At 44.4% G+C, this 9,796-nt stretch overlaps 1 pseudogene across 1 annotated transcript; it reads left to right on the top strand.

The window, feature by feature from the left end:
- Window positions 1-5,296: 5,296 nt before the first annotated feature.
- Window positions 5,297-8,942, top strand: LOC308258441 (large ribosomal subunit protein uL11-like; annotated as a pseudogene). Its single transcript has 4 exons — window positions 5,297-5,730; window positions 8,292-8,380; window positions 8,579-8,729; window positions 8,815-8,942. The product of its transcript is annotated as a large ribosomal subunit protein uL11-like (transcript).
- Window positions 8,943-9,796: the final 854 nt, after the last annotated feature.

The following is a 9,796-nucleotide window of genomic DNA, read 5'->3' as shown; positions in this document are numbered from 1 at the left end:
TGAATCAGTTCAAAGCAGCCTGAAGTTCAAATCTAAACATAATCTCCTAGAAAAGCTTAATAACAAGATTTTGAAGCTGGTCATGGTGGCGCACTGTCTCCGCCTTCCAAGCACGGGGGATTACAAGCGCAAGCCTGGCCCTCATCAGTTGTTTTATACATCAAAGACAAGGCACGCCTGACAATTAAAGTTTATCACTTGAGATAACCAGTGTTTCCAAAAGGAATAAAATGGTGTGGTCCTGGGCAGCTGTGCTGTAGACCAATGTGCCCTTTCAACTAGCCTGTTGCAACTGCTGAGCATGGCTTGAGGTTCGCCCTAACCTCCCGCCCAGAGGCCCCTTGAATTCAGGTTCCTGTCTCTCCAGCTTTCCCCCCTGGCTTCCCCAATGTGGCACTTTACACATTGTTCAAACAGAATTGTCTGCCAGTTGCTAGATAAGCCACGTTCTGCTTTGATACCTCTCCCCTTCTTCTCTTGGGAAAGGCCTACCAGCTCTTCAGGTTAGGCCAAGGAGTCCTTTTCTCTGGGAAGTCCACTGTGCCTTCCCCTATGCCCACCCGACAGCCCCTGAACTAATCTCCCAGGATGTGCTTTGAACTTGTCCATAGCGCTCAGCACTCACAGCTACCATCAGCTACTTGCTTGTCCATCTCTCCTGTAGCTACTGAGTCCCGCAAGAACAGAGGACTGCATCAAAACACCTCTTTGTGTCCCACCCTCAGAGTGGCACCTGACGTATGGACAGGTCTATCTGAAAGTCTCACGAGGGTGCCGGCTCTTCTAGAGATGCTGAGAGGGCTGTTGTCTTGAGACAGTTTAGAGCTTCTGCTGAACTTTGTGACCAGAGGTCAGATGGCCACAGCAGCCCACAGGGAGTTTGCAACCAAATTATTTCTCTGAGGCAGTCTGATGGAGATTGGACTGATTTGAGGCTGCAATTCAGCCTTTGTGATGCTGCTACTAATTTGCCCATGTTTCAAGGGCACAACTCTTGAAATGGCAGCAGGAGCCTAGCGGTTCCCCTGATTCCCTCCTGCTCAGCGTGGGGAGACTGCTAAAGCTCTGCTCAAGTTCTCAGCCTCTTGCTGATTTATCAGCTGCTTGTCTATAGACAAATGCTTTACGGAGAAAAGGATCTCATACTATCCCCCTTGCCTCCACAGGCTCCTTTCTCTTTTGATCTCTCTTTTCCTGACCTCACAAACTTCATTTATGCCAAAAGTTCTACTTTGCCACCACTTTCTGCTTGGCAGCTTAGTCGCTCATAGTATGCTAATTGTGAGCTGGCAAATTTCTTGAGGGGGAAAAGCAACATAAAATGTGAAGCTCATCCCCATGGGCTTCCTTCTCCTTCAGACAACCTGCTGAGCCCCTCAAGTTCTGCTTCCCACGGTAATTCTCTAATGCCCTCAACTATTTTTATTTTATTTTATTATTATTATTATTTTTTTTTTTTGCGGTACTAGGGATGGAACCCAGGGGCATTCTATCTCCGAGCTGCACCCCCAGTCCTATTTTTTATTCTTTTTCTTTTGCGGGTCTAGGGGTGGAACCCAGGGGCATTTGACCTCCGAGCTACACCTCCTGCCCTATTTTTTATTCTTTATTTTGAAACCGGGTTTCACTGAGTTGCAGAGGGCCTCACTACATAGGTGAGACTGTTCATGAATCGCAATCCTCTGGTCTCAGCCTCCCAAATACTGGGATTACAAGCGTGTGCCACCACGCCCGGCTATTTTATTTATTTATTTATTTATTTATTTATTTATTTATTTATTTTGGTGGTACTGGGGATGGAACCCTTCTACTTCCGGGCTACACTCCCAGACCTATTTTATATTTTTATTTAGAAACAGGGTCTCTTAAACCAGCATGGCTGGCTTCGAACCTGCGCGATCCTCTTGTCTCTGCCTCCCAAGCGCGGGGATTACAAGCATGTGCCATCACGCCCGGCTTTTATTCTTTATTTTGAAACAGGGTCTTACTGAGTTGCAGAGGGCCTCACTAAGTAGCTGAGGCTGTCTGCGAACCTGGATCTTCCTATCTCAGCCTCCCAAATGCTGGGATTACAAGGGTGTGCCACCATGCCCAGCTCTCAACTAATTTTTTTTTTTTTTAACTTTCTGTACCAGGGATTGAATGCAGGGGCATTCTATTTCTGAGCTACACTCCCAGCTCTTTTTATTTTTTTATTTTGAAATAGGGTCTTACTGAGTTGCTGAGGCTGACCTCGAATCTGCAATCCTTCTGTCTCCACCACCTCCCTAGTATTGAGATTCTGGGTGTGCACCACTGCGCCTAGTTCCCTTCAAGCATGTTTGAATCCATCTTTCGTTTTTGTTTGTTTGTTTGTTTGTTTGTTTGTTTTTGTTTTTTGGTACTGGGATTGAACCCAGGAAAATTTTACCACTGAGCTGAGCTACACCCTCAAACTTCTTCTTTTTTTTTTTTTGTTTCTTTTTAATTTGATACAAGGTTTTGCTAAATTGCCCAGGGAAGCCTGGAATTTAAGATTCTCTTGCCTTAGCCTCCTGGGTAGCGGGAATTACATGTCTTTACATGTCTGTGCCACTATATATGGTTTAAAGTCACATTTTCTATTTTCCTTATTTGTTTGAGACTTCAAGGTTCAGACTATTGTAAATTAGTTAAGGGTAGCCAATACATCTGAAAGTAGTTAATTGCTTCTTCCTTTTCCTCCTCCTTCTTCTTCTGCTCCTTCTCCTCCTCCTTATTTTTCTTCTTTGTAGTACTGGGGATTTAACCCAATGGTGTTCTACCTCTGAGCTACACCCCCAGCCCTGTTTTATTTTTGTACGTTGAAAGAGGGTCTTACTAAGTTGCTGCAGGCCTCATTAAGTTACTAAGCTAGACCTGGAACCTGCACTCCTCCAACTATTAGGATTACACTAGTTCTCCATCACACAGGTTGTCCCTCTTTTTAAAAATTCCACTAAAAGGTTTCACTGAAAGAGAATTTCTGAATAGATTTTAAGATAATGAACATTTGTCTGAATTATACAGTAAAGGCTCATTATGAAGCAAATTCAACCATGTGCTTGGAGTTAGAGAGTAGGACAGCCATTTAAATACCATGGGTATTTCTTCTTACCACCTTTACAAAAACATATGCTAGACTGACTCTGAGATGGGAAAGACGATTCTGTCATCCCCTTGGCCAGCTTCAGTGCGAGCCCCTTGCCACACTGAACATGGTTCTAGAATGAGAAGGGACAGAACAGTGTTTGTCCAACAAGTTCCCTGTGAACCGCTGGCTCATCTTGTGTCTCACTCCTGTACCGTTTGAAACTATTCATGTTAGACTTGCTGAAAAATGATACCTTTCAAAGTGACACCTTTATAAAAAGGCTTTCTATGTCATTTTGAATTTTATGTAATTTTCACCTTTCATGCTGACTTTCAAGGTATTTCTCAATGTCAATATAACCCTACCCAGGGACGCCCAGGTTTCTGCTCTAATGACTTCACAGATTCCACCTCTGTGGGAGCAGGGTTGGCACGCCCTTCTAGGAAGCGTGCGAGGTGAGAGCCACCTCAGGAGTAAAAGGAGAGGACAAGAACCCAAAAGAGCTTTCTCTTCCCAGGTCGCACAGAGCCAGGAGCCAAAAAGAAGCAACAGAGAGGCTCCTGAATTTTAATCCCTTGTGTTTGTCTTTTTGATGTCTCTGCCTGGTCCCTTTGGGTGGTTAAAGTCACTAGATGAAAGGAGACCCTCAGGGTTGGGTGGTGGGTGTGCCTGGCGAGAGCCTTCTTGCTGCAGGATTCCATGGTGAGAAGCTGAAGGACATGGGTGGTGTATGTGTGAGAGAAGGAGAGAGAGAGAGAGAGAGAGAGAGAGAGAGAGATAGAGGATGAAGGAGGAGGAGGAGGAGGAGAAGGAGGAGGAGGAGGAGGAGGGAGAGCACTGAAGTCCTGGGATCAGAAACCTGCTCCTGAGCTAAGGATCCATTGAAGTTTCCACCTCTCCACACTGTTGCTGGGGATTACCTTGCAAATCGCGGATTCTGAGGGACACATGTAAGCCACGGCAGCAGTGTTCCCTTGAAAGCGCTGTATTCCTTTGCCAGGACTGCCATAACAAAGCAACACAAACCAAGGGTTCCAGCAGAGAGATGCATTGTCCCACAGTTGTGGAGGCTGGAAGTGTGAGGTCAAGGTGTTGGGGGGGACTGATTCCTCCTGAAGACCACAAGGAAGGATTGTTGTCTCCCACCTCTGTGCTTTATAACCCTCGGCATTGGTTGATTTGTAGGGGGACCACACTGATTTCTGTCTTCATCTTCATAAGGTGTTCTGTGCATGTGTCTGCCTCCAAATTTCCCCTTTAATTAGAACACTAGTCTCATTAGGTCCCACCCTAATGACCTTATTTTGCCTTGATTATCTTTTAAAAGAAACCATCTCCAAAGAGAGTCACATTCCAAAGTACTACTGTTAGGACTTCAACATTATCTTTTGTGGGAGACATGATCAACTTGTTCTTTCTCTTATTTCTTACCCCTTAAAGGTTTTAGGGAACTAGGTGTTAGTGGAATTCTCAGGAACATGTGCTACAGAGAAAGGACACTCACAAAAAGAAGGTTAAAGGATCATGAAAACCACAGAAAAACTGAGAAAGACTTCACAAGGCCTCTGGCCACTGAGCTCAGAAATCCTACAGAAAATCCAGGAAAAAGCACATCTCAATGTTTTGTTAAAATCTTGCTACAATTGACAAGGTCCCTGGTAATCTAATCTCAATACTCACTTTGGGTTAGGGATATATATATATTTTGGTGGTACTGGGGTTCCTGGAAACCCTTCTATCTCCGGGCTACACTCTCAGACCTATTTTATCCTTTTTTATTTGGAAACAGGGTCTCTTAAGCCAGCACAGCTGGCTTCGAACCTGCACGATCCTCCTATCTCTGCTTCCCAAGTGCGGGGATTATAAGTGTGCGCCACCACGCCTGGCCAAGGGTTAGGGATATTTTATAGGAAAAGAGAATGCTTAGATTGTTCTTAACAATCCTTTCATTAAACGTCTGATTAAACACTAAGACAACTGACTGGAAACAGGTGGGTGGATAGATGATTAGATTTCTAGGACATATCTTAATCACATTAAGTTAATCAGAAAATTGACAATTGAGTGCTTTAGTAGGAATGGTCATTTCTTCATGGAAGCAGATTTCAAAAGCACATCAACCAGCTTTCAGGTCAGAGGAGGTCAAGGTGCAGCTTTCTTCAGTCGTCCCAAATCCAGGTTCATCCAACACCAGCCACCTCCATCATGCCACCCAAATTTGACCCCAACCAATCAATGTTGTGTACCTGAGGTGTACCGGTGGCAAGGTCAGCGGCACGTCTGCCCTGGCCCCCAAGATCGGCCCCCTGGGTCATCTCCAAAAAAGTTTGGTGATGCCAGTGAGTGGAAGGTGCTGAGGATCACAGCGAAGCTGACCATTCAGAACAGACAAGACCAGATTGAAGTGATGCCTTCTGCCTCTGCCCTGATCACTAAAGCCCTCAAGGAGCCACCCAGAGACAGGAAGAAGCAGAAAAACATTAAACACAGTGGAAATATCACTTTTGATGAGATTGTCAGCATTGCCCAACAGATGCGACACCAATCTTTAGCCAAAGAGATCCTGGGGACTGCCCAGTCGGTGGGCTGTAATGTTGATGGTTGCCACCCTCATGACATCATAGATAATATCAACAGTGGTACAGGAGAATGTTCAGCGAGATAAAATACAGAGGAAAATATATCAATAAAGTATCATCTGATAAAAAAAAATGTTCATCAACCAAAGCGTTCTATTCTAGACCAGATTTAGAGTGTTTTTTCTTTGGCCCGGGTTCCACTCTGCTTCCAGCTGATGTCTGAGCTTCATTCTAAGGATTGGTGTCTCAGTGGCACCCATTCCATGAACACTTCTTGGCCACCATAGCAGCAGCTCCTGCCCAGCCTGTTCTTGCCCTACAAGAAACGGGAGTTATTCTCCTCTTGTGAAATGTAAGCTCCTTCTGTAGACCAGGGTGGTTCTGCCTCTTGCTACAGCATCTCATGCAGATCTTGAGAAAGCTCGGTCAGGGTACCCACAAAGGTGTAGCTCCTCCATAAAATATGTCTAGCATTCTCTTCTTCAAAAAATTATTTTAGGATTATTTGGATCAATATGTATAACTGGAATTTTATGTCTAAGCATTATAACTAAAATTGATGGGCAGCGGCTTGTGAGAGACTCAGACAACAAAGATTTTTTCCCCAAGGATAAAGTTTGGGCCAAAGATTAAGTTCAAACTGACCTTAGTTTGGGCCAATATATATGATTAAGTTCAAGATGGCCTTGTGATAAGACAAAGCATACTTTCTATGATTATTTAAATGTCTGGAACCCTGTCCTGAAGTCTGTAAAAGACTTTCTGTCCTTGAAGTTCCTGTTTGCATGACTATAAAGATTATAACAAATCCTAAAAATAAAATAAAATAAAAAAATAATAAGAGAGAAGCTGGAGAAGCTTCCATCAAAATAAAGTTTGAGAAGCTGCCATCTGGTCTCATATGTCAGTGTCTTCTCTCTCATGACCTCGACTCTTCTCTCACCAACACACGAACCTCGACTCTTGCTAGGGCTGGACCCCGGCAGCCTCTATCTTGATTCATCTCCTCTTGGCTCTCTGTCCTCCATCCACCTCTACCTCTTTGTGTTCTTCAGACTAGCTCTTTGGTGTTTGAAACTTTGGCACTTGCTAGACCCTCTGCCTGGTGTGTTCTGCAGAGCCAGTTCCTTCTCACCACCTGGGTCCCTGTTCATGGTGCTTTTTCTCAGGAGATGTCCTAGCTGTTCACTCTTGTTTGCTTCTGTCACAGCACTTAGCACCGTCCACATGTGTCTTGTCACTTGCTCATGGCCTCCCCTCTTTTCTCTTCTCCCTACCAGATGGTTAGATGCATCCAGTGAGAACCTTGTCTATATTGTTCAGAACAGTAGCCAAGCGTGTGGCACATGTAGCAGATACTCAATAAATTGTTGCTGAATGTGGAGTTTAAGTATGGGGAAACTGGCTTAGAGTAGTTTGCCTATGATCACACAGCTTGTATTGTGTGATCACAATACAAATTATTATTTTAATACAAATTATTGGAAAGGAGAAAATAGTTAGACTCATTCCAAAGCCTATATTCTTTTCACTCTTCTACTCTGTCTTAATTGTTAATCCTGGGGTGCCCACCCCTTTTCCTTCCCTTTTAGGTGTCCTCATTTTATGGGCCTGATTATGTAAAAGCTAATTTTCCATTGGTTCTCCATTTTTAATCCAGAGTACACAAATCCCATCTGATGCTGTGGGTCCTTTGGATAGCCCTTTGGTACCCAGTTTTCTCTAAGTGGTGGCCCTTCTTTCCAAAGCACAAGATGCTCCCTGTGTAGCCACACAGTGTGTCTTCTTCCCCATACTGGAAGCCTTTTATTCCTCACTTATGCAGCAAACCACTCTTAAGTACCTCCTCTACACCAGGACTGCCCTGAGAACTGTAGTCCTGTCCCTTCCTTTCTCAGTGAGGTCTACTGTTCCTTCACAATTACATCTCCTGTCCTTTTATAGTTTCTCTGAATACAAATCAATAACCTTTCCTATCTTTTCTTTTATCAGCTCTTTTCCTTCAGTGGCTCCAGTCCCTGGCCCTGTACACTCCTGCCTGTCCCTGGGATAGATGGAAAACAGCCTGTTCCTGGCTAGGTAAGAGTATTAATATATTTTTTTAAAAAAAAACTCTTATGGTTGCTCTAATGCAGCATAGCACCCAGGGCTTAGATCCAAATGGATTTTGAAATGAATGGTCTCATGCATTAAATTTCATGCATTGATGATTGATTCTCATGGAATAGGGTGAATTGGAAATCCCCCTTCTTGATCCTCCTAGAGAAATAGATACCCAAGCCCTGTGGCAAAAATATCCCAGGCTTCTGCAAACTCCAATCCAAAGGTATGGAGGGGGCAGGTTGGACTGCCAGGCTTTGCCTTGTCTCAAATGTGAGTCCAGGACAAATCTAAAATTAGCCACACCCCCTCCTAGTGCTAAACCTCCTGCAGCAGCCTGGGGGCCAACTACTTTTAGAAAACAGTCCTTTGGGGCTTAGCACTGAGCAACAGAAACAGGTGATGGAAACTGGGTCTGGAGAGGAGAGTTCAGAAGGTGGAATCAGAATGCCAGATCTGAGAACCAGGACTGCAAATCCAGGGCTGATGTAGCCACAGTCAACTAAGGATAATTGACTCAGAATCAAGCCAGAACTGCCCAGAGCTCATATTGCAGTGCCGAAGTCAGCAGGGCAGGATGCCGAAAGGAAAGGGACCTGATGTTTATAAGGTACGCATTTACATATGGTATCTCACTGAGTCTCACTGATAGGCTGGATATTATTTTGCTTCTTTTACTTTTAAATAAATGGGACATCAGAGATGTTCAGCAACTTAGCCAATGTCAAGTAGCCAGAAAGTGGCAGAGAAGGACTCAGTCCTTCACCTGTTTAACCTAAGCCTGGCACTTTCCTTTATGCTGCCCCAGAAGGAGCAGGAAGGGGGGTTTCCAATTCGCCTCATCCCAGGAGAATCGATCATCAAGCCCCTCATCAGTTTTGCTTATCGCCTGGGTCATATCCTGATGATTATCTGGGGACCTCCAGACGATGGCCACTGCTCAGCAACATCACCCAGAGGTTCTGAGCTCATTGTTCTGGGGTATTTTAAAGTCTTCCTGTTGTGCTTTTGGGGTTGAAAATCATGCTCTATGCTCTGTTGTAGGCCAGCTCCTCCTGGCAGGAGAAAGAGGGAAGGAACAGATGGTTATGCCCAACTCACCTGGGTTCTACGCCAGACAGACAGCACAGCTACCTAGCAGTGACACATTTCCACAAAAGCTTTTCTGGTAAAAGATGAGCCTCGAAATTCTGAAGTCCAGGAAAGAATTAAAACAGCATTCCCACAAAGAGGAGACAGAGTCCAGGAACCTGGGTTTAGGCGTCTATAAAGCTGGAGTGTTTCAAGAAGGGAGGATGGAATCAGCACCACTCTTCCTCCTCAGGTATCCCTGTAGCTGGATGTGGGGGCACATGCTGGAATCCCATTATTTGGGAGGCTGAGATAGGAGGATTGCAGATTTAAGTTTGCAAGTCTCGAAGTAGGGTTTCAGTAAGTTGCTGAGGGCCTAGATAAGTTGCTGAGTCTGGCTGCAGACCTGCAATCCTCCTGTCTCAGCTTTCCAGTACTGGGGTGACAGGTTCAAGGCCAGCCTTTTCAGCAACTTAGGAACACCTATCTCAAAAAAATCATATATATACATTATATATAATACATGAACAACTAGTTCAAAGCATTAGAGAGAACAAAAGCAGGAAGAAACTAGACACAACAATTGGGAGAAGGAACTATTGTGCTGGGGCTCTAGTTCAGTGATAAAGCACTTGCCTAGCATGCACAAGGTCCTGGGTTTGAAACACAGTACAAGGAAGGAAGGAAGGAAGGAAGGAAGGAAATGAAAGAAGGAAAGAAAGGAAGGAAGGAAGGAAGGAAGGAAGGAAGGAAGGAAGGAAGGAAGGAAGAAAAACTGTCTTAGGATGAAGTTTTTGATTTGTAGCTTTTAGTCTAAAATTTAAAATATGCAGGGCAGAGAAAAGGCCTTACACTTTAGTGAATAAATTCTGCTCATATCTCTGGCTGACTACAGATTTTAGGCTCAGCAATGGCTTACAAAGGTGAACTATAACTTCAACTGTTACAGAAGAGA

This window comes from Muscardinus avellanarius (assembly GCF_963383645.1).
Source record: "Muscardinus avellanarius genome assembly, chromosome: 1".
In the NCBI taxonomy this organism is placed as follows: Eukaryota; Metazoa; Chordata; class Mammalia; order Rodentia; family Gliridae; genus Muscardinus; species Muscardinus avellanarius.
This window is presented reverse-complemented; position numbering and strand designations above follow the sequence as displayed.